Consider the following 24,497-nt stretch of genomic DNA (forward strand, 5'->3'; position numbering starts at 1 on the left):
GATTCCTCAAGGATCTAGAACCAGAAATACCATTTGACCCAGCAATTCTATTACTGGGTATATACCCAAGGGATTATAAATCATTCTACTATAAAGACACATGCACATGTATGTTTATTGCGGCGCTATTCACAATAGCAAAGACTTGGAACCAACCCAAATGTCCATCAATGATAGACTTGATAAAGAAAATGTGGCACATATACACCATGGAATATTATGCAGCCATAAAAAAGGATGAGCTCATGTCCTTTGCAGGCAGATGGATGAAGGTGGAATCCATCATTCTCAGCAAAATAGCACAAGGTCAGAAAACCAAACACCACATGTTCTCACTCATAAGTGGGAGCTGAACAATGAGAACACATGGACACAGGGAGAGGAACATCACACCCCATGGCCTGTTTGGGGGTGGGGGGCTGGGGGACGGACAGCTTTAGGAGAAATACCTAATGTAAATGATGACTTGATGGGAGCAAACCAACATGGCACATGCATACCTCTGTAACAAACCTGCACGTTATGCACATGTACCCTAGAACTTAAAGTATAATAATAATAAAAAAAAAGAGAAAAAAAAAAAAAAAAAATCGGCCATGAAGAATTTATGCAACAGAAATTGACAAATACTACAAACCATACCCTCCTCCCCAAGAGCTACTTGTTAATTATTTACCAGGACACCACTGATTATGCCCCATTTATTTTCTTTTGCACATTCAATAATCAGGTCTTTCTGAAGTTCCAATCAAGTGTGCAGTATGGTACCAAGAACTCTTTTAAAAAAGAGGGGGGCCTACCTCTCACCTTCTGTTTTTAGCCTCTCTCTTCATTTTGCCTTTTTACAGAGGCCTGTTTTCATTTCTGAGACCCCTTGGATCCTTTTCTTTCTTTTTTGACTTTTTTAAGTCTTTCTTTCCAGCTTTTTTGCTTTTCCCTATACCCTGCCACTGACTATGTTCTCTAAATAAAATAACCTAAAAAGAAGAGACTGCTGAGATACTATTCTTTAGTAATATTGATAGCAACAGTACACCTAAAAATCTTAGGAAACTTTATAAGGATTTAATAAACCTATAAAATAATATATAATTAGCTTGTATGCAAAATGATACTAAAAGTCTCCCCTTCTTAGGCATGCTAACATTTTCTTAAATTGCAGTATTAAAATTAGCATTCTTAACATGCTTGAAAACTTTTTTCTTTTTATTACCAGAGGCACCTTTCTTCTCTAAATCTCTGATTTTCCTTTTAGGGCCAGAAGGACTCCACCAAATTTCAACACTAAGATAACTACCTGTTACCAGTCATCAACAAATAGTTACTGAGGACCTACCATGCATCAGGAACTGCAGATGCCGGAAATAATATGGACAACAGACCCAGATTCTGCCTCATTACTTCTGCAGTTTTCTACTGTTCAACTCTTGATATACATCTAAGGAAACTGCATCATCTGTTAAACATAGAGCTTAGATCCTCTTATGAGAGTTCAGGCACATTCAGGGGTTGTGGCTGTAGCCTCTGATTCTCTTAGATTGGCAGTGAAGGAAGAATCCCTACAAAGGCAGGATCTGCTGCACTTTGGAATCTCACCTCCTGGCCCTAAAATCAGCCTTGAAGAGTCCTTACCTCCTGCCCAAGTAGGCACAATCAAACTACTCTCCAAAAAGCACAACTCTTCCTTCAACAAGACTCTTTTCTTCAAAAACCACATGCAAGTGAAGACTTCACTGGGTATGTGTAGACCAGACATTACTAAAGTAACTACTTGTGGTGAGACATGAGCTGGTATCTGTGCATTTACATGGGGCTCTGTGATCAGAAAGGTCCTGTGCTTGGTTTAATGCTCTGTTGTCACTGTCTTAGAATTCTCTGCATTTTTATTTTGCCCTGGGCCCCACCAATTATGTGCCTGATTCTGCAGCCAGACTTTTTGGTCTTTCAGGATAGATTACTTGTGTGGGGGTTGTGGCTCTTCACAGTGGTACCTCCTTTCTTCTTCAGACACTGAATGGTAAGAGACAGACACTGTCTTAACTCCATCACACACGAACACAACCCTTCACATCTTTTTACAGAATTGGGATTTTCACTCCCTTTTATTTCTCCCTCTCAGTTCTGTGGTCTTCCCTGAGGCTCGTCTCTTCCTTGGGTAACCAACACTGAAAATGGTGTCTGCCTTCGAGAACATGGTAGCTCTCCACAAAGCCTTAGAGTCCTAAGTACAATAACCATAGCAGAGTATGTGCCACACAAGGTAGTGCTGTGAGATACACACACACACCGCCCACCCCAGAAGAAAGGGTTTCATCACAATAGATTAGTGGGGGAAATCCTGTGAGGTGAAGGGACAGTATCTCTATCAAACAGGTAAGAAAATGCAGATAGCTGAGGACATTTGCTCCTTCTCTGGGGCAGGAAATTATTTCTCCATTTCATGTTCCCTTCAAGGGAAAAACAAAACAGGAAGCTCAAACTATGTTACCCTGCTGCTATGTGACTTTGTGTAAACCACTTAACCCCCGATCTTCTGTTTTCTCATCCTAGAAACAAAGGCCTGAGAAGGAATGAGTTCCGCAATCCCTCTGGGCCCCAAATTCTCTTATTCTAGGGAGAAATGAATGTCCTTATAATGAGAGATGAATGCAGAAGGAAGTAAAGACAACTGCATTGTGGTGGGAAATTCGTGCCTGAGGTACTTTTAATTTTAACGTCTTAATAGCCCCAGTTTTAAACAGTCCTGACATCTTTAAAGATGGCTGCACCACGTCATACTGCCTATTACTGGGAGAAACAATCCTCTTGTCCGAAGACATAAAATTTCTTAGAAAAGAAACCGATACTTAAGAAAGATTGTACTGATGAGCTTTCAATCTGCACTGTTGTCAGGGAGCCCATAGAAATCACATTTTGAAAAAATTAACCAAGGGCAGCTGAGGAAAATTGTCATAAAGAATTTGTTTTCCTTCTGTAACAGTAATCACATAAGAGAGCTGTAATGAGAAAGAAACAAATGAAGAGGGGCACAGGAACAGGGCACAAAAAGCAGTGTTGTGCATGTGTCAAGTCGAATGTGGAGATGGGGTAGAGATTAAGAGGAAAATGGACACCATTTGTTAGTAGATTAAGCAGAAAGTCTATCAGTCAGGATGCTCATAACTGCTCTATCAAATGGCTAAGGAAGCCATTTAGCTCTTTGTTTCTTCAGTTAACCATAAAGGGTCAATGTTAGAAATGAAAAGGAAAAAGGTTGATAAATTATACAGAACTGCACGGTGGAATACTGCTTATCCTCCCTGGCGTTATGGCACGAGTAGCTTTGAGCAAATTCCAAATTTTCATATGGGTTCTTCATTTCTTTCCTCCATTGAGCTTTCTGTATCAGGCATAGATTATTTATCACAGCCCCCATTATTGCGTTAGCTTGAGTAGTCCTCTGGCTCTCTGTCTGCAGGAGGATACTCATTTTGCATTTGTAATTACCAGATTTAAAAGGAGCCAGTTAATTCTGCTTCTGTTCTAGGGTCTCATTTAGTAGAATGATGTCTTAAGAAAAAATATGGGAACTGAATTTTGTTTGGGCCTGGAATTCCAATTACTCTTAATCCCAGTATCTCACTGGTATAGATAACTAATGTTTATAGAAGGGATAAACTAATGTTTATCCACTCTTGCCCCAAATTTCTTTTCACTGCATTAAACAGTTGTTAGTTTAGTAAATTTGACCTTCCAGTGAGTTCAGAAGCAGAATCTTTCCTTCTTTAATCTTGTATTTATATGGAAAAGTGTGAGTTGGAGAGGTAACAATTATATAGTTAATTAAGTTAATATACATGGTCCAAACATCATTCTAGAGATATAGGCTCCTGCAGTTAAAGAGTTCCAGTTAACTGGATTAAGCTCTTCCCTCTGCTCCATGTAGCAAACATCAGTTTTATAGTAATATTAGTTCTACTTGTCATATCCGTTAACAGTTGAAGGTATCTATTTTAAAATCAAAGGTAGTATTCACTACCAGACAGAAAGCCAACTTTTAAATTTTATTTACCTCAAGTTTTGTTTTTGTTTATAATGAATACCAAAGATATATATATATATATATGGCTTTTAATGCCATAAATACATTAAAAGTATGATTGTATTTTTATCATCGAGCTTCATTTCATTGTAGTTTTCATTATCCTCTCTCTGCAGCTCTCTGCAGTGATTTTTTTCTCCTTTTCAATTTCCATAACACTATGCCATATATTTCTTTTGTAATGACTGATGATGAATGCTGATTTTTAACATTAAATATTTTATGTGAAGAATTAAGCCATTAGCAGACTGTGCAGAAATATGAATGTATCATATTCAAATTACCAAGTTAGATCCAGAAAATTTAACATGTTTAATATAAAATTTTAGCAAATTTGTGTAAGTACAACCTCCTGAAAACTTTACAGACAGATAACCTACTGTTCATTTAATAAACATAAACACACGGTTTTCTTTCTTTCTTTCTTTTTTTCTTTCTATGAGACCGGGTTTCGCTCTGTCACCCAGGCTGGAGTGCATTGGTGTGATCTCTGCTCACTGCAACCTCCACCTCCCAGGTTCAAGCAATTCTCCTGCCTCAGCCTCACGAGTAGCTGGAACTACAAGCATGCGCCACCACGCCCAGCTAACTTTTGTATTTCTTTTAGTAGACATGGGATTTTACCATGTTGGCCAGGCAGATCTCAAACTCCTGACCTCAGATGATCCACCTGCCTTGGCCTCCCAAAGTGCTGAGATTACAGGCGTGAGCCACCGTGCCTGGCGAACAGTTTTCAAAATACTATCCATTTGTATAGCGCTTTTCAGTTTTTAAAGCACTAGTTTAAACACTTTATTGGACTTTCACAACAAAAATATAAGGGACGCAAGACTATTTTATTCTCCATTCTATAGATGAGGAAGCCAAGACCTCATTAAGGTGTAGTGCCCCGGTCTACCTAGCACCTATAACTAGCAGAGTTCAAAATACAGTCTAGCTGTATTGACCTTCAGTGTTTGTGTTGGGTAAATTCATCCTCTTTCTATGAAGAGTTGTCATTATTTGAGCCTAGGGCTGGATACGCATTCATTAGTGCAAATCTAATCCTTGAGTAGTATAGGCACACCTTGGAGATGTTGTGGATTTGGTTCCAGAGCACCGCAATAAAGCAAAAATCACAGTAAAGTGAGTCACACAGATCATTTGGTTTCCCAAGCATATACAAGTTATGTTTACACTATATTGTAGTCTATTAAGTGTGTAATAGCAGTATTATAGTATAGTATTTTAAAAAACAATGTACATGCTTTAATTTTAAAATATTGTATTGCTAAAAAAAAATGCTAATGATCAACTGGGCCTTCAGTGAATTGTAATCTTTTTGTTGGTGGAGGGCCTTGCCTCGATGTTGATGGCTACTAACCAGGGTGGTGGTTATCAAAGTTGGGGCAGCTGTGGCAATTTCTTAAATTAAGACAGCAATGATTTGCCACACTGATTGACTCTTCTTTTCATGAAAGAGTTTTTGGCAGGATGCAATATTGTTTGACAGCATTGTATCCACAGTAGAATTTATTTCAAAATTGGAGTCAGTCCGCTCAAAATGTGTCTCTACTTTATCAGTGAAGTTTACGTAATATTCTAAACCCACTGTTGTCATCTCAACAATGTTCACAGCATCTTCACCAGGAGTAAATTCCATTTCAAGAAACCATTTTCTTTGCTCAGCCGTAAGAAGCAATTCCTCATCCTTTCAAGTTTGATCATGAGATTGCAGCAATTCAGTCACGTCTTCAGGTTCCACTAATTCTCTTGCTATTTCTACCACATCTGTAGTTACTTCCTCCACTGAAGTCTTGAAGTTCCCAAAGTCATTCATGAGGGTTGATATCCACCTCTGCCAAACATCTGTTAAGGCTGATAGTTTGATCACCTTTCATGAATCACAGAAGTTCTTAATAGCAGCTAGAATGGTGAATCTTTTCCAGAAGGTTTTCAATTTGCTTTGCTCAGATCTATGAGAGGAATCACAATGGGAGCGATAGCCTCATGAAATACATACATACATACATATATATATACATATATATATATATATATAATTTTTTTTTTTTTTGAGACAGAGTTTTGGCTCTTGTTACCCAGGCCGGACTGCAATGGCACAATCTCAGCTCACTGCAATCTCCACCTCCCACGTTTAAACAATTCTCCTGCCTTAGCCCCCTGAATAACTGGGATTACAGGTATGTGCCACCACGTCTGGCTAATTTTGCTTTTTTAGTAGAGATGGGGTTTCCCTTGTTGGTCAGGCTGGTCTCGAACTCCCGACCTCAGATGATCCACCCGCCTCAGCCTCCCAAAGTGCTGGGATTAGAGGTGTGAGCCACCGTGCTCAGCTTGCAATGTATTTCTTAAATAATAAGACTTGAAAGTTGAAATTACTCCTTGATCCATGTACTGTAGAATGGATATTGTAATAGAAGGCATGAAAGCGACATTAATCTCCTTGTACATCTCCATCAGGACTCTAGGGTGATTAGGTGCACTGTCAATGAACAGTAATCTTTTGAAAGCAGCCTTTTTAAATAAACAGTAGGTCTCAACAGTAAGCTTAAACACATTCAATAAACAATGCTGTAAACAGATGTGATATTTACACATATGTTTGAAACACTTTTTATTTAAAGTGAGAGACATCACAGAACATAAAACAGAACTACCATTTGACCCAGCCAGCAATCCTATTACTGGGTATATATCCAAAAGAAATTAAATTGTTCTACCAAAAGAAATGTGTACTCATATGTTTATTGCAGCACTATTCACAATAGCAAAGACATAGAATCAACCTAGGTGCCCATCAGTGGCAGACTGGATAAAGAAAATATGGTGCATATACACTATGGAATAGTATGCAGCTATAAAAAATGAAATCATGTTCTTTGCAGCAATTTGGGTGCAGCTGGAGGCCATTATCCTAACTGACTTAATGCAGGAATAGAAAACCAAATACTGTATGTCTTACTTATAAGTGGGAGCTAAACATTGAGCACCCAAGGACATAAACATAGGAACAACAGACACTGCAGACTACTAGAGGTAGGAGGGAGAGAAGGGGCAAGGATTGAAAAACTAACTATTGGGTATTATGGTCAGTACCTGGGTGATGGGACCATTTGTACCCTAGAGTTCAGGGTACAATATACCCAGGTAACAAACTTGCACACGTACCCCTTAATCTAAAATAAAATAATCTAAAATAAAATGAATCTAAAATAAAAGTTGAAATTACAACAAAAGTAATAAAAAATAAAGCGAGAGATGTGTGACTCTAACATGAACACGTAGAGGCCATGGTAGGACTATTAATTGGTCCACTTGCAATATTGTTGTGTCTCAGGCAATCGGGAGGCCTGAGGAGAGGAAGAAAGACAAGAACAGCTGGTTGGTGGAGCAGACAGAGCACACACAGTTATTGATCAAGTCCGCTGTCTAATGTGGGTGCAGTTTATGGTGCCTAAAATAATTACAGTAGTAACATCAAAGATCACCGATCACAGATCACCATAACAGACATAATAACAAAAAAGTTTAAAATACTGAGAGAATTACCCAAATGTGGCACAGAGACATGAAATGAGCACATGCCTTTGGAGGAATGGTGCTGGTAGACTTGCTCAATGCAGGGTTGCAACACATCTTCAATTACAAAAAAAAAAAAAAGTAGTATCTGTGAAGCAGAATAAAGTGAAGCACAGTAAAACAACGTATGCACAAACAAATTTTAAGAGAGAGTTGAAGTAATTTTTGTAAAAGTACAGAACTTAGAAGAAATGAAAGAGGTGTCAAATAATTTGAAATTAACAAGTGTTAATAGTCTTTCTCACTCTCTCTGGATGGAGCAATGGTTCCTCTCATAAAACATCATGCTAGGATGAGAAGGATTATAATAGATTTATCAAGGCTAGCAAAAGAGGAAATAAACTAGTTGCCTGAATAATTTCTGAGACTGACAACGGTGGAATTAGTACACCAATTCTAATATCTCCTCTTCACTAATATGTACATTTTTTTTAAGCAGAAATGTTATTATAGACTGATTCTCCAAATCCCCTTATATGGGACATTATTTTTATTTCTGTTTTAGACAATATTTGTTCTAGATTTATCCACATTTATCAATACCATCGCTCACTGTTCCTTTTTTATTGGTCTCAGCTTTATTGAGATATAATTCACATACAACTCACCCATTTAAAAGTATACCTACATTTTAATATATTCACAGTATTGTGCAATCATCACCACAATCAACTTTACATTTACGTTTTCATCACCCCCCAAAAAACACTGTACCCTTTAGCAGTCTACCCCATTTCTCCATTTTTCCCTCCCAGCCCTTGGCAGCCACTAATCTAGTTTGTGTCACACTAGTCCTTCTTGCATCTCAGCTCTTTCATTTTCCTTCTGCCAGAAGTAGAATTTCCCTCCATTCAGCAAAAAAATTTGTGACATTTCAAACCAAATGCAGAAATATTTTCCTTAATTTCTTCTCATTCCTAAAGGCAAAAATATGTAGGACTTGTTTCTTTGAGCTGTGTTCATTAGGATGAACTAATTTTTGAAAGATCATCCTGATGATCAGCTCTTAAGACTAGTAGTGAGTTGAAGCTGGTTTCAAGAGTAAGTTACTAAAATTTTCTCCTCAAAAAATTAATCTTAGTCTCTTTTTCTTAACTGGATTTTAAGATACTTAGTGTTCAATAAAGACCTTTTAGGTTAGTAATTGCCTGCAAAATATTTAAGACACATACTTATAAAGAGGAGTCAGTATCCAGGAGGCAAAACACCTTCACGGGGACCAGGGAAATGTATTGAGATATCAGAATAAAGTTCGCATTTATTGAGGGGTGTTAAAGAAAAACAAAGCCAGACACCAGTTAAAGGTGGTAAAGACAGTTTCTCTTCAGGAATACTACTGCAGTAGTGGAGAGAGACTTCGGTATGTTAGATATGAGTTCTAAATTTCTCTTCAAATAATCAATATGTCAGTACATTCAATTCTTTGCCTTCTACTTTTAAACGTAACTTCCTCATAAAGCAACCTTTTTCGATTACCTGCTCCATCCTGACTCATTCCGATTACCTCCTCTTTTTCCTGCCAAACCTTACTCACCCCGTCACTCTCTTTAAATTAGCCAATTGGAATTAGTTTAGCCTGTGCGATCTAACTCTAGCCAATAGGGGAACTACACAGCAGCAGGGGCCGCGTGTGTCAGGGATAAGAATCCCCTCCCTTGTCAAGTGGGCACTCATCATTGCTCCATCTGTAAGGGCACACCCTTCTGTAGAAGTACATTGCCTTGCTGAGAGATAAAAAGAATATTTTATATTTGAGTGTTATTTCTTTTGCAGCACAGAAGCTTTATTTATAACAAGTATAAAACTGAGCTCAACTCCAATTGTGTAGAGGTGATGGCGGTTTAAAGAGAGACTGATGAAACAGGGAGGGAGAAACCAGTGGCAGGTCCAAGAGAGTCAGGGAAGTGGAAAATTACAAAAAAAACAAGAAGGGGCTTGGTCGATGTAATCAGGCCATCTGGTTTATTAATTGGCACTTTATGGAGAAGAAACAAACTTTGAATCTCCAGGACAGGAGGTACTTTTACAAATTGGGTATAGCACCTATCAAAATTAGTCCCTTACCCTCCCATGGAGCCTTCTTACCAACAAGAGGGTGGTAAGAAGACAGGAGATGGGATGGTAGTGGGGGAGTGGGGGTTGGGGATGAGTGGAACTCACGCTACCTCCTTTGAGGTCAAAGAGACAGCTCCAGGTCATTAAGGAGACAGCTCTGGGTGGTAGAAGATTTACATACCAAAAAAGCAGTTTATAAGCAGGCTAACTATTCATACTTTGAAAGCAATCTCTCTTTTCACTTTTTTTTGCTTTTAAGATCTTCTCTTTTACTTTGGTGTTCTATAGCTTTTCTTTAATATGTCTTGGCGTAGAAATCTTTTCATTTATCTTGTGTGGGATCCACTAGGTTTCCCAGTTCTAAGATTGGTATCTTTTAAAAATTGGGGGAAATTCTTATCACCCCATTGAGTATTCCTCTTCTCCATTATCTCTATTATCTCCTCCTGGAACTCTGATTAGATATATGCTTAACCTTCTTACACTAGCCTTTATAATGACCTATGTTTCATGCTTTCTATCTTTTCATCTCCCTGGACTGCATTCTAGTTTGTTTCTTAGGATTGATCTGCCAGTTCACTATCTGCATTATTATCTAGTATGTTGAATGGTATTATCCATTTCATTATAATTTTTAATTATTATATATTACTTTGCAGAATCTAATATTGTACAAACACTTGGTCTATTTTTATGGTCTCAGGTTCCCTGATCATATTTTCTTTTCTTTCTTTTTTTATTTTTTTAGAAACTAATGTTTATTTCCCATTAACTTAATTTCCATGTTGCTTAAGAGCCCATGCAAGAACAGCTTAAGACCATTCAGTGTTTGCTCCTTCCCATTCAGGGGCCTGAGTGAGCATTGGGAGCTGCAGACCAGTCTTCCATGGCAGGCTGAGTGCTCCAGTCTTCAGTAGGGAACTGCTGAATAGTCACAGAGGGCACCTGCATGCCTTCAGAACAGTCTGCAACCTCGGGCTGAGTAGCAGTGAACTCAGGAGCTGAAGCAGTCCATTTACCCTGAAATTCCTCCTTGGTCAGAGCCTCTTCAGCAGCAGCCTGCTCTTGTTTTTCAAACTCTTCAGGATCTCTGTAGAAGTAGAGATCAGGCATGACCTACCATAGGTGTTCACAGGAAATGGTGCCACACAGGCACAGACCTTCCCGAGCCGGCATCCACCACATCAAACCCACTGAGTGAGCTCCCTTGTTGTTGCATGGGATGGCAATGTCCACACAGCGCAGAGGAGAATCTGTGTTACAGAGCAATGGCAGGTAGGTTAACATAAGATGCCTCCATGAGAGGCTGGTGGTCAGCCCTGGGGTCAGTAGCCACAAGAAGCTGTGGCTCCTGGAAGGTTGCCTGGATTTGGTTAGTGAAGTTTCCAGGAGCGAAGAGGCCAGCAATTGGACTGGCTCCAGTGGCAGCAGCAAACTTTAGCATATTTTCTAACTCTTAGAAAATGTCCCTTCTTTCTTTCCTTCCTTCCTTCCTTCCTTCCTTCCTTCCTTCCCTCCTTCTTTCCTTCCTTGCTCTCTCTCTTTCTCTCTCTCTCTCTCTTTCTCTCAGACGGAGTCTCCCTCTGTCGCCAGGCTGGAGTTCAGTGGGGTGATCTCGGCTCGCTGCAACCTCTGCCTCCCAGGTTCAAGTGATTCCCCTGCCTCAGCCTCCTAAGTAGCTGGGACTACAGGTGTGTACCTCCACCCCCAGCTAATTTTTTGTATTTTAGTAGAGATGGGGTTTCACCATGTTGGCCACAATGGTCTCAATCTACTGACCTCGTGATCTGCCCACCTCAGCCTCCCAAAGTGAGAAAATTTCTTTAAACATAACTGTTTTATATTCCATGTCAAAAATTCTATTATATGAGGATTTTGTGGTCTGTCATTTTACTCACAGTGCCTTACTTCTTTTATTGTTTTGCGATTCTTCACTCTTGACTGCTCATTTTATAAGAAACTTTATTTGTGGTATCTTGAATCCTGGGCTGAAATTGAGTTCTTTCAAAGAAGTTATAAATTTTTTTCTGCTAGTCACCTGAGGACATGGTCGTCTGGGATCATGCTTGAGGTTTTATGGACCACACATGCACGATGAATCAGAACTCAAGCAAAGACCAATTTGGGATTATGAATCCTCAGAGAATTCTATCCTCTCACACTATGCCAAAATCAATTTGCTTGTGAAATATCAGAGTTTGTTGCAAATTCATTCTTACGTTGACAGTATAGCGCTCTAGAATACTGTTATTATGAATGCCTCCTGTTAGATTTCCTGCACTAACCAAGACCCAGGCTGTATCTCACAGCTGGTCCCACACAACCATCAGAGTGAAAGCCAAAGAATTCTAGGGTTTAGCAAAAATTCTCACAGCAATACCCACTTGGGAACTTGCTTACCAATCGGGTTTTCTGATTTTATTTATTTTATGTTAGGGATCTGTTCACTCTTTACTTTCAAGCAGCCTCATAGGTATAGTTGTATATTTATAGATATAGACATATATTTTAATTATTTCATCTATATTTTAGTTATTTCAACAGTGAGGGTGATATAGGTGATATAGGGTACCTATTCTACCATACTATCAGAAATAAAAATTGTTTTTATTTTATTCATTTTCTCTTAAATTCATAAAAATTTATTGCCCCCCCCCCATTTAATCAGCCACTTAGAGGAAAACTTCTATATCTGTCCTTTTATGGACATTCAAAGATTTTGTTTTGTTTTGTTTCATTTTAGCAACAAATGCTTCTTTCAGTTTACAGGAAACAAAAACGGTTCTATTTGAAAGATACTCTGACGTGCTATTAAAGGGAGTGTGGAATTGTACATGGACCCCATAACCTTGGTCTTGGTGTTACTACTATGATTGTGATACATTACAAGGCAAAAGATTTCACCGATTGTAATTAATGTTACTAATCAGTTGAACTTAAGATAGGGAGATCATTCAGGTGGGTCTAATTTAATCAGATAAGCTCTTTAATAGCAGAGTATTTTCTCTAGCAAGTAGCAGAAGGAGTGATTAGATTCCACACAAGAGAAGGATTGACATAGTGTTGCTAGTTTGAAGATGCAAGGATTTGGAAAGCAGCCTCTAGGAGTTGTGATCCCTAGTCAATAGCTACCTAGAAAACTGGGATCTCATTCCTACAACCACAAGGAACTGGATTCTGCCAACCACAAGAATGAACTTGGAAGCAGATTCTTCCCGAGAGTCATCTCCAGACATGAGTACAATCCAAATGACAACTTGATTTCAGCCTTGTGAGATGCTCAGCAGAGAATCCAGCTGAGCCTACCTGGACTTCTGACCTAAAGAACTATTGGCTAATAAATGGATGTTAAGTTTCCATGGTGGTGGGCTTTTGTTATGCTGCAATAGAAAACTCATGCAGGCATATTTCTCCATCACCTGTAGCTTTAAGAAAAAACAAAACTAGTGATTTTTTCTTGAAGCTTTTTGTTCGGGGAACACAAAATACCAAACAACAAAAGCTCACCTTCAAGAGATACATTGTGCCTATGACTATACTATTAAACTTTGAACAGAGAAAGTAATCCAATTGAGTTTGCTATTGGCAAGCAAAGGTCAATTTAGTGAAATGTCAAATACATTTCGGTGAAAAGGCAGATCATTATATCTGACACCAAGTCAGTGTTCTGGATTGTAATCTGTAAGCCACTGTCTTCACATTACTCTCACAGAAGCTGACTCCTCTCTGTCTTTTCTCAGGTTAAAGCCATGTTCTCCAGTGCTCACCTGTGGGCTCTGGAAGTGCCCTCTCTCTTTGACGAGGCTCTAAGTCTCTGCAGCAAAGTGGAGCCACTTTACATTTAGCTACATGTTGACCTCCCTCTTCCTCCAATTCACCCTTAATTGCCTTTCTAGCTTCATTTTTGATAAATGTCCACACAGATCCTAAATTGGGAAGATATTTACTGTTGCCCAGACATGCCAGGTACTTTCCTAATTTCCAGCAGGTTCTTCCTTCCCTACATGATGACCATTCTTCCATTTCCACCTGTAGAAACTGTAGTTATCATTCAACATTCAGCTCAGGCGTCACTTGCCCCATTTCTTGATTCTTCCAGGCAGAAATAGCTTTTGCCCTCTGTTGTGTAATTGCCATGACATTAAGTTACTGACATTAAGAACAACGGCCTATGAATCCCCAAACATCTATGAGTCCCCAAAGCCTGGCACAGTTCATTATTAGATGTTTGAACCTTGTTTGTGGAATTGAGTGAACCTAATTTGGCTCAGGCCCAGTGAGATAAACAAAATAATCAGGTGCAAAAGAATAGTTCTATGCAAAAGAATAGTTCTGTTTTTTTAAATGTATGAGTCAGCATATTGCTCACTACTTTCTCTTCAACTGGATTGTGTAGCCTCAGTGTTTCTCCCAAGTTTTCATAACCCGTGAGTCAACCACCAGGCTTCAAAACCAGATGATTTCAACAGGTTCAACTCTCTGTCCTGTGCTATAACATCCTCACCATCTGATACACATCTACATACAAAAGCCTCATTCAGCTGCCTAAAAGTTGCTTTTACTAAACCGCTCTCCCTCTAAAACCCTGTAATAACTTTTCATAGCCTAGAACTACATGATCTAACATGGTAGTCACTAGCCCCTAGCCATGAGCACAGCTTGAGATGTACCAAAAGTGTTAAATGTCCACTGGATTTCAAACACATAGTATGAAAAAAAGAATGTCAAATATATTGATTTTATGTTGTGATGCCTATACTGAGTAAAGAAAATTTATCACTAAAATTAATTTCCCCTGTTTCTTTTTACCTTTTCTAATGAGGCCTCTAAAATTGTAAATTACATATGTGGTTTGCATTTGTGGCTTGTATTATACTCTACTGGGATGTGCTAGCCTACAGCATCAAGTCCCAGCACCTGAATTTGGTGCTGTAATTCACATCTGGCTGCAATCTCCTCTACTTGTCTCAACTCTCATATCCCACATATGAAATGTCCACCATGGCCAGTATTTTTTCAGAGACTCTGCGCTTTCTTATTCTTTTCTTCTGCTCATACTATTTCCTGGATGATCTCTCTTTTTTTTTTTTTTTTTTTAAATTTTGCTTATCAGTATCTTATCCTCTCCCAAGTTCACTTTAGCTTCACTGCCTGGAAGAAACCTCCTCTGATCCCACTAATGGAAAGGGATTTCTTCTAAAGGAAGGATTCTGATGTGTATTTATTGTATATTTATCTTGTCTTGTCTATTATGTTATAAGCACTTAGAAGATAGGGACTACTGCCTTCACAAACAGCATAGTGACTTCCCTTAATAACTCTCAAAAATGTGCAATACATAAATTGAAGGGAGGAATTCTATTTAGAAAATAGGTTATAGGCTATATACAGATATGTGTGTATATATATACATGTTCATGTATGTAAATATATATACATAAATACAGACTCAACATTTCATAATTTAATGAAGAGGGAAAGACTCAGTAAGATTATGCAGGTCTTTAGAGAAGAATAAAGAATGAAAATCTTGGCCGGGCGCGGTGGCTCAAGCCTGTAATCCTAGCACTTTGGGAGGCCAAGACGGGCGGATCACAAGGTCAGGAGATCGAGACCACCCTGGCTAATACGGTGAAACCCCGTCTCTACTAAAGAATACAAAAAACTAGCCGGGCGACGAGGCGGGCGCCTGTAGTCCCAGCTACTTGGGAGGCTGAGGCAGGAGAATGGCATGAACCTGGGAGGCGGAGCTTGCAGTGAGCTGAGATCCGGCCACCGCACTCCAGCCTGGGCGACAGAGCCAGACTCCGTCTCAAAAAAAAAAAAAAAAAAAAATCTTCAGAGAGAATCAACACTGAGAACATTAGGGCTGGAAGATACTGTAGAGAGCACTGCACTCATTCCCCGCTTCTTGCAGATGAAGGAGCTGAGGCTGGAGAGGTTGAGAGACCCCTGCTAGAAGGGAAGGCATGTGAGAAGTATACTGCTCTATCTCCTGTGGTCAATACAGGACCTGATACTTAAGAGGTCAATAAACATTGGCTGAATGAATGAATGAATAAATGATCAATGCAAAGTAAACACATCTAGTGAACTCAAACTAGGCTACCTAGCTCCTGATTCTCAGAACAGTAATATTTTCACTCTACCATGTAGAGAGGGGAAGGACAGTTGGGAAGAAATGGAGAGCTATATTTATAACAGAATTTCAGCCAACCATTAAATTAGCCATCTAACAGTTTTTCTGGCAATGGCATCTAGGCATAGGTGGATTCACAAGAGTTAATTATACCTTTCCTTCCTTTTCGAATGACCCTCTCCAAGTTGGTCATTACTGATCTTGCTGGCATTTATCTGTGCAGAAAACAGTATATATGTTTTCAATAATTTTCCTAATTTTCAGTGATGGATTTTCATTGATCCCCTATCCTTTCGTGTCCTGGTCCCTTTCATACATTTATTTGTTGCTTGATATTTTACAGAGCACCTGTCTTATGTATTCTATGTCATCAAATTTTCAAAACAAACTTATCAGGTTTTATTAGCACTTCCACTTTGAAATGTGGAGCCAAATACTCAAAGAAGTTAACTTAAACTGATCAGATGTCACATACCTTAGGAATGTTGGAGCTTTATATGTCTTCTGTATTATTTTCAAATACTACGATTGCTTCTTTGCTTCCCATTATTACTTGCATTGAATAAGAACACAGATTCATCATGCTGAGCAAGGGGTACAATTTGTGGCCACTGATTGGGGGAAGCTGTTGGGCAATCTCATGATCTCAGTCTCCCTAGATAATTTCTTATTCTTTATTCTCTTCAAATACAATTTTGATGGTTTAGTATACATGGAAAGAAAACAACCTTTCTTTTAATAGTTTTATCCAATATGACAATAATTGGAATAATTGCTAAACTGGTTTCCCAAAACTTTAGTTGGGGATACTCTTGCATTTCTGAAGCTCTGGCATTGGGGAGTTAGCCAATGACATTTCTTTGAGAACCCTGTACATGTGGAATCTTCCCTCTGCCAAAGATAAGGAAACTTTATTTAAAGCTTGAAAATTTTGAAATGTGGGGCTTAGGTTTTAATGGTTTTTCTTTTCTTTTCTTTTCTTTCTTTTTTTTTTTAAAAAGAAGGTGAAAATAATGCAGTCCGTGCTTTTAAACAGAATAAACAAGCAGGACAACATTAATCAGTAAGTCTTAGTTGAGGTTGCCTCACAGGAAATCTATGGACCTTACACATTCTCCATCTGTGTAAGGCAATTTGCTTGTTGTTAGTTAGATATGACTGACATAATTTGGCAATGTGGTTTATTAGTATACTTTGTAACAAATTGTGTGTCGAATGCCAATGATATTTTTTTCTGGCTGTAACTTAACAAGGTGACTTATTCTGAAGTTGTAAATGAATGTTACAAAGATTCTCTCCCACTTTCCCAACCCCTCCTCCCTCTTCTCTCTTCTCTCTTATTCTTTCTTCTTCTCTACACTTATCTTTAATCCACTGATGAAAACAAATTTTAGAACACCAAATATTATGGCAAAGTTGTTGGTCATGAGCATTACCATGGGTATGCAATGTTCCAGCTTTTCAGTTTTAGGAAGCGGGGTAAATGTAGGCTATTCCCTTGTGCTGCAGCCCTCCCTTCTCCCATTTCCTTTTTGGGTACTATGGATAGTTTGAAAAAAATGCCAGCGAAATTAAGTGAAGCAATTCCTTTTTGACTTGCATCATGAAATCTTTAGTGTTAAAATGAATGTATCTTAGTGGAAGAGCCTATTACATGAACAAGAAGTAAATAATAATGAAGTCATCTTGCTAATTAACCTGGACGGTGACCTGAGTTTTGCTGCAGCTGAAACTCAGCGGCACAATTGCCTTCTTAGCAGAGTTCTGGTGCATCAGACCCTCCTCTTTCTCTGGTGTCCCCATGTCTAGCTATTTCAAGAACGTTTGCATCAAACTTTTATTACAAATGCTAATACTGAGTTATTTAGGGAAAAAAGTGACAAATACTTTCTGTGGGGAGAAAAAAACTATTTCTTTCATTTCAGGGGGCCTAATTATAACACTCCTTTCTATTTTAGTCTCTATTTATTTTCCAATTCTTTGGGGATTGGGTAGTATTTAACAATGAAACAAGCAGTGCCCCGGTGCCTAATTACGATTTTCTTGTAGGATTAATAAGTCATGTCTCATTAGCCCCACTGAACTAGAGGTGTTAATCTTCACCTTGGCATTTTAATTTCGAAATAAGTTTGTGGATCAAGTATTGAAGGATGTTCAGCAAACATTTTGATTACAGCCATGAGTCTTCAGATGCCAGTCTCATGTTATTGATTCAAATCCATCCCTACATACAAATGTTTACATGTACTAAGCAGTGGCCGGGTGCAGTGGCTCATGACTGTAATCCCAGCACTTTGGGAGGCCGACGCGGTCAGATAACGAGGTCAGGAGATCGAGACCATCCTGGTTAACAAGGTGAAACCCCGTCTCTACTAAAAGAAAAAAAAAAATTAGCCAAGTGTGGTGGTGGGTGACTATAGTCCCAGCTACTCGGGAGGCTGAAGTAGGAGAATGGCGTGAACCTGGGAGGCAGAACTTGCAGTGAGCTGAGATTGCACCACTGCACTCCAGCCTGGGTGACAGAGGAGACTCCATCTCAAAAAAAAATGTACTAAGCAGTGGTCTGGAATGATTGCTGGAAGAAGCCACCATGTTTTGGCCTTCCCCGACAAAGAAAGCAGAAAGTATCTTTGCATGTTTCTTGAATTACTTGTGTTTCTTCCTATGATGATTTTTATTTATTTTTTCTCACACTGGGGAACAAGCAAAGAGGTCAGAGCATAGCAGCCACAGACAACTCTTGAGTTTTCTGGTAGAGACTTGCAGGAGGCTATGCCATGGATGTTTGCTGGCAATGCTGTCTGAGACAAGTGGCCTCTGTTTTACAGTGGCATGGCAGAAGACAAAACAATTCACTCTCAAACTCTCAGTTAAAACATCCTAGACTTTTATCTCTTTGTTTTTCCAAATGACAGTGATTCGACAGGCCAAAAAGAGGCCAGTGAATAAGAAATTATATGCCACTGTCATTTCTGTGATGCTCAATTGCATCTTTGTAAAAGTAAAGAGCTGGGCTAGATAATCTCTTAGGGTCCTTCTAGTTTGAAGATGACAGTGCTCTTACCTTAGTGATGTAACCCACGCCTACCTCTAGGAAGCTGAGCTTGTCTTCTTTGTTGTTTCATCCCCAATACATCACACATGGTATTGAATACATACCTGCTGAATGGGTGAATGAAGCGGAGCCTTGAAATGCATTGTAATCTCAAGTGCAGGTTGAGTATGATGAGCTCAGCACTGGGAAATCTCTCCCCAAGGAGCTTTTAATATCATTGAAGAAATTAGCTTAAATAACCTGAAACTTAGCACACCTAAAGAACATTCTGTGGTAAGTGGCACAATGTATGAGGCAGGTTTTATGGATCACAAGAGATTAGAGAAAGGCATGCAGACCTCATAAAAGGATAGCTACAACTTGGCAGCTATTTTGGTTTTGGCAGATAGACAAATAAAATAAAATGATAAAATCAACATATATGTTGTATACTTGCCAGATGTCAGGCTTTTTTTTGTTTGTTTTGCTTTGCTTTTTTGTTTTTTGTTTTTGAGAAGGAGTTTCACTCTTTTTGCCCAGGCTAGAGTGCAATGGTGCGGTCTCAGCTCACTGCAATCTCTGCCTCCTGGGTTTAAGCGATTCAACTGCCTCAGCTTCCCAAGTAGCTAGGATAACAGGCACATGCCACTATGCCTGGCTTATTTTGTATTTTCAGTAGAGATGGGGTTTCACCATGTTGGCCAGGCTGGTCTCAAACTCCTGACCTCAGGTGATCCTCCCACCTTGGCCTCCCAAAGTGCTGGGATTATAGGCATGAGCCACTAAACCTGGTTGATGTCAGGCATTTCGTATAGTATATGTAATCACATTTAATTCTTATAACCCCATGAGATTGGTAGAATGATCCACATGTTACAGATCAGTGAAGTGAGGGTTGGGGAAGTTCAATAACAAGTCCAAGGCCAAACAGTTAACAAATGGTGGAAGAGGAATTTGAACCCATGTCTAACTGGCTTCAAAGACCCTTATCCTCCACACACACCAGTCTGCCTGAACAGGAAGAACACTGGGTTGTTAAAGAACCTGGCTTTCAGGATGAATGTGGCCTCTCTAATCAAGCTGCTCCTGGTGAATATGCACCTGCCTGTTTTCTTTGCTGATTCATCCCTATAAGGCCTGAGAATATCCTCACATATGACCTTGTATCTCTTTTGCCTTCTGGTATTTTTTTTTTTTTTTTTTTTTTTTTTTTGTGTGTGTGGATGTTTTCTATCTGCCCCTCTTTGCTTGTCTCCACTGCCATGGGCTTTGCCTTCTGAGTTCCATTATGGGTTCATCTCATCTTTCTCCTTTTCTTTTCTATACATCTGGCTTCCTCTTACTCTTTACCTGGGCTCCCCATCGTGCAATATCTATTCATCGTGACTCAGGGCAGACATGATGACAGATGCATGGACAACCCAAGCTGGAAGTAAAATCTGAGCAGACATAAAAAAACAGAAACAAGCCCGCTTTGTATAGAGGCCAAGAGGAAATTATTTGGAAGAGAGAATATAGTTTGTATTAAGAATGGGAATACAATTGAATAGGCAGGTACATTAGATAATAGACCTTCTAAAAAGGCAGACATGGGCATGTAGATGGTGGTGTAGGAAACGGAGCACCAGCACATGACTGAAAAAAGAAACCGCATGTTCAAAGCTATTTATATATAATAAAAATTCAATCTTGAATAGCTCTGAGAGAAGAGGAAAGGGAAAAGTAGAGTAAAGATACCAAATAGGACGGTGATGTGGATTTATCCAGACATAAGACAGTAGTAACAGCTTGCACCAGTGTTGAGAAGTTGTGTAAATAGAAGAAAGGGTATGGGGTAGAGCCAGTATCAATATTTTAAAGAAAGAGTCATTAGGACTTAGAAGAAGACTGGATGTAATATATGCCATTTTAGGACTGCCCTGGTTTTTAAAAAATCTTGACTTATTTGGGGGGAGTCAAGAAGAGGTGCACAAGGAAAGAATTTAAGGTTAGTTTTGATACGTCCCTAAATATTTACAACAAATCAAACTTCACAGTGGATAGGAAAGCAGCCAGCAACAATCCAATGTTCTAGTGTTAGTTAGTTTTAAGTATTCTTGGAATTTGCTCTTTGATAGTTTCCAAAGCATGAACTGAGATTTCTCAGAGGTATATGAGACAGTGAAGAACAAACTCCTGTTCGAAATGTAGGAACCCTTCTGAATGGAGGGTAAAGATCAGAAAGAATGGAGTTATTCCTTTTTTTCCTGCTATATGGTAGCTATTCTTGGGACATTTATTCTACTAATCCTAAGGCTATGTAATAATGATCCAAGTTATAGTATAATATAATTTCCTTGAATTGATAGTTGGAAGTAAAAACACTCAGAAATTTCACATTTTGTAAACGTTATAAAAATACTCCTATGATAGACAGGGTGACTGTCATGATCCCTGGTCCCTGATGTTCATGCTTTTGTATAATCTCCTCCCCATGAGTATGGGCAGAACCTGTGACTTATGTCTAGCCCACATAGCAAAGGTGATGGGGATGTCACCCTTGTGATTTTGATACATGACACAGGATGGTCCTTCTAGTAGGCTTACTGTGGACTCTATCTCTGTTGCTGGCTTTGAAGGAGGAAGCTGTCATGAACCTTCAACTGCTAGAAACTGAATGCTGTCAACAACCACATGCAGGGAAGCACATCTCCTTCCCTTAGTTGAGCCTCCAGATGAGAACCAAGGTGTAAATGACACCTTGATGGCAGTCTTGTGAGACTCTGAAGCAGGGAACTCAGCTAAGCCATGCCCAAACTCATGCCCCACAGGAATGATGAGGAAATAAATGTGTGTTGTTTTAAGTTGCTAACTTTGTGAGAATTTGTAACACAGCATAGAAAGCAAATAAACTTCACTTTTGGCCCTCCTCTATTATTGGCTGTATAAACAGTGATTAGTACTTCCATCTTCCCAGTTGTGATGCCAGAGACCCTGGAGCCATTCTGACCTTTTCCCTTTCCCTTATGCCCAACATCTAGCATCTAACCACTCTGCATGTTCCAAAATCCTACCTTTCAACCAGTTCTTTTCTATGCATCATACCCTTCAAACTAGTGAAGCTCAAACTACACAACCCATGCCTTTCTTCGGGACTGATGGCTACAAGATGCTCACAAGAATATGGGAAAGGAAGGGAGGCAACAGAATTGCCAAGGATGAGGGGCAAATAACCAAAGAAGACAACACTGATGGGCTACTGAACTGAGGCAGGGTGGTGCCAAGGACTTTGCTCAGACCCCAGTTTATTCTACTATTGTTCGGGGCATCAGTAGCCCAGCAATGACCTCACTTTACTGTAAAGGCACTTTCGACAACTTTCTCTACCAGCTCTCATTGTTTCCTGCTTGGACCAAATGTTCACTCTGACTTGGAATCTTATTCCCCCTCTAATTTATCCTCGAGTCTATTCCCAGACTGATTTCCTAAAACAGAAATCTGGTTTATCTTACAATATTTTCTACTAGTATCTAGGATACATTAAAACCCCTTACTGTAGTCCCCAAAGCCTTCCATAGTGTAGCTGGTCCCTGTTACATCTCTGGATACGTCTCCTGTCCTATGCTCCTACCTCTCACTCTGTATTTCAATGATACTAATTGTTTATAGTATAGTTTCTGGGGCATATTCATGCTATTTTCATCTCCATATTCCTATTGAAGTTATTTTCACTGTGAAGAACATTCTTTTCCAGCATTTGTAAGACTAACTTCACCTTACCTTTTAAGATTCCATGGATGTATTTTAAACCATCAGGAAGCGTTCACTCACCTATTAAGAAGGATAATTTTAAGCAAGGGCAGAAGCTTTGTGGGTATCCAATTGAAAAAGCATCAAAAATGCTGCAAATTGTTCACTAGTCCAAGGGAACATCACCGTGGAGCCCATCATCAAATCTTGACCATAAACTATCGTTAATATTAAAAAGTTCCAAACATGTCAGGTGGCTGCCTCAGTGATAATGCATCTTAGGTATCATTTTTTATATCTTTTCCTCTGGCTACATGAAAGTATAATGAAGACATGCCTCTTTACTGCAGTAACATTAAAATAACATCTATTTGGGTAAGTATATGCTTTTATCATTTAACGTAGGACTTTTTTTTTCCCGTAAAAATGTTTTTGACAGTGAATCTCCAAATGGTTCCTGAGATGACTGGAAAGGTTACCAGGTGAGAAAGAATGAAAAGAGATGTTCAGCAACTGAGCATTTGAATAACCAGAGATGATGTTATTATTACATTTTTGATGCCATAAACGTGCACAATTTGTGTGGTATATAAAAGGAATTCAACTTGGGTTTAAAAATTGGGGAAAAAAGTCAACCAAATTATGTTTAGGTCTCAAAACTGGTCCAAGCAGTTAGTAAGGAAAATAACTTTATTCTTAGTTTAGAAATTTAATAGGCATATAAGTGCCACTAGGGGGCTCTCTAACATTCCGTAGGCAGGAAGCCTGACTATCACAGCAGGGGCAATAGAAAATGAATAAAATGCCCTGTAATTTAAAGTATATTCCTTAGTCATATTAACATTTGCATGTTTGTATAAAGCCTGAAAAATGGAACTTTATTATTTTAAGGTTTTCTAGTTTAAAAATGTATTTATGGTAAATAATTTAGAAATGTAAATGTAAATACACACCTGATAAAGAAAGGCATAATGTGGTTCATTGCACTCAATTTCTTTGGTGTAATAAAAAGGGGAAAAAAAGAGCTTCCTCTAGTTTCCTGACTACTTTTCTTCCTGAGTAATACAAAATACAACGTTTAAAATTTTTGCCATTTGAATTATTCCATCAATTAATAGATAATTATTTATAGATATGAAATATGTATCTCTATACATAGATATAATTGGATATTAGGTTGTTTAACCTTATTCAACAGAATATACAGAATAAAATTTTTAAATTGGAAATACTAATGTATTACCAGTTAAAGGAATTCATTAAAAGGCTTGGTCCTATGTGGATATACTTAAGAAAAAAGGTCACTTATTAGGATGTATTTCATTTACTGTTCTAAGACATGCAAAATGCAAAACTTGTTTAACAACTTTTCCTAGGAACATTAAAACATATTAAAACAAAAGCATTATTACTAGGGAAGGAAATATTGGGTATTTAGCATCCTTTATATTGTATATTGTAATTTGTTTGTTTCCATGCTTCCAAATATGTTCCAATTATGAGTTCTGTGCTGCATATTTCTTACATTTTTCTGTGATTGTCAAATGTTGTGGCATAAATATATAAAATTCTACATGGAACTATATTTGGAGTCTATTTTGTGCTCTGGAAAATATGAACACTTTGAATTGAAGTAATCAAAATTATTTTTGGATAGAAGATTTGGGGAATGAGAAAAGGAAGGTAATTTTCCTGAGCTCTACTTCCTTATTCTTTCCTTTTTTTAAAAAAATCAAAAAATAATATATATTCTCATTATTTTCTGGTTTCCCATCTCAGCCTATTAATTCCAAACCAAAATTTAAAAAAACAGATTTTTAACTAACTCTACCCCCAAAGGACAAAAAAGGGTTAGTGAAAAATGTTGTGGGCTGGCA

The 24,497-nt window shown here is 38.6% G+C and overlaps 1 protein-coding gene and 1 pseudogene across 3 annotated transcripts in view; both read right to left on the bottom strand.

Annotated features, from left to right (window-relative positions):
* The window catches only part of HS3ST5 (heparan sulfate-glucosamine 3-sulfotransferase 5), a 292,095-nt gene that overhangs the window by 18,213 nt on the left and 249,385 nt on the right, over positions 1-24,497 (bottom strand). The window lies entirely within an intron of this gene.
* LOC108512072 (40S ribosomal protein SA-like) overlaps positions 10,531-24,497 on the bottom strand; it is a 56,791-nt pseudogene continuing 42,824 nt past the window's right edge.

The sequence above is a fragment of the Rhinopithecus bieti genome, unplaced genomic scaffold (assembly GCF_001698545.2).
Source record: "Rhinopithecus bieti isolate Rb0 unplaced genomic scaffold, ASM169854v2 scaffold_26504, whole genome shotgun sequence".
Lineage (NCBI taxonomy): Eukaryota > Metazoa > Chordata > Mammalia > Primates > Cercopithecidae > Rhinopithecus > Rhinopithecus bieti.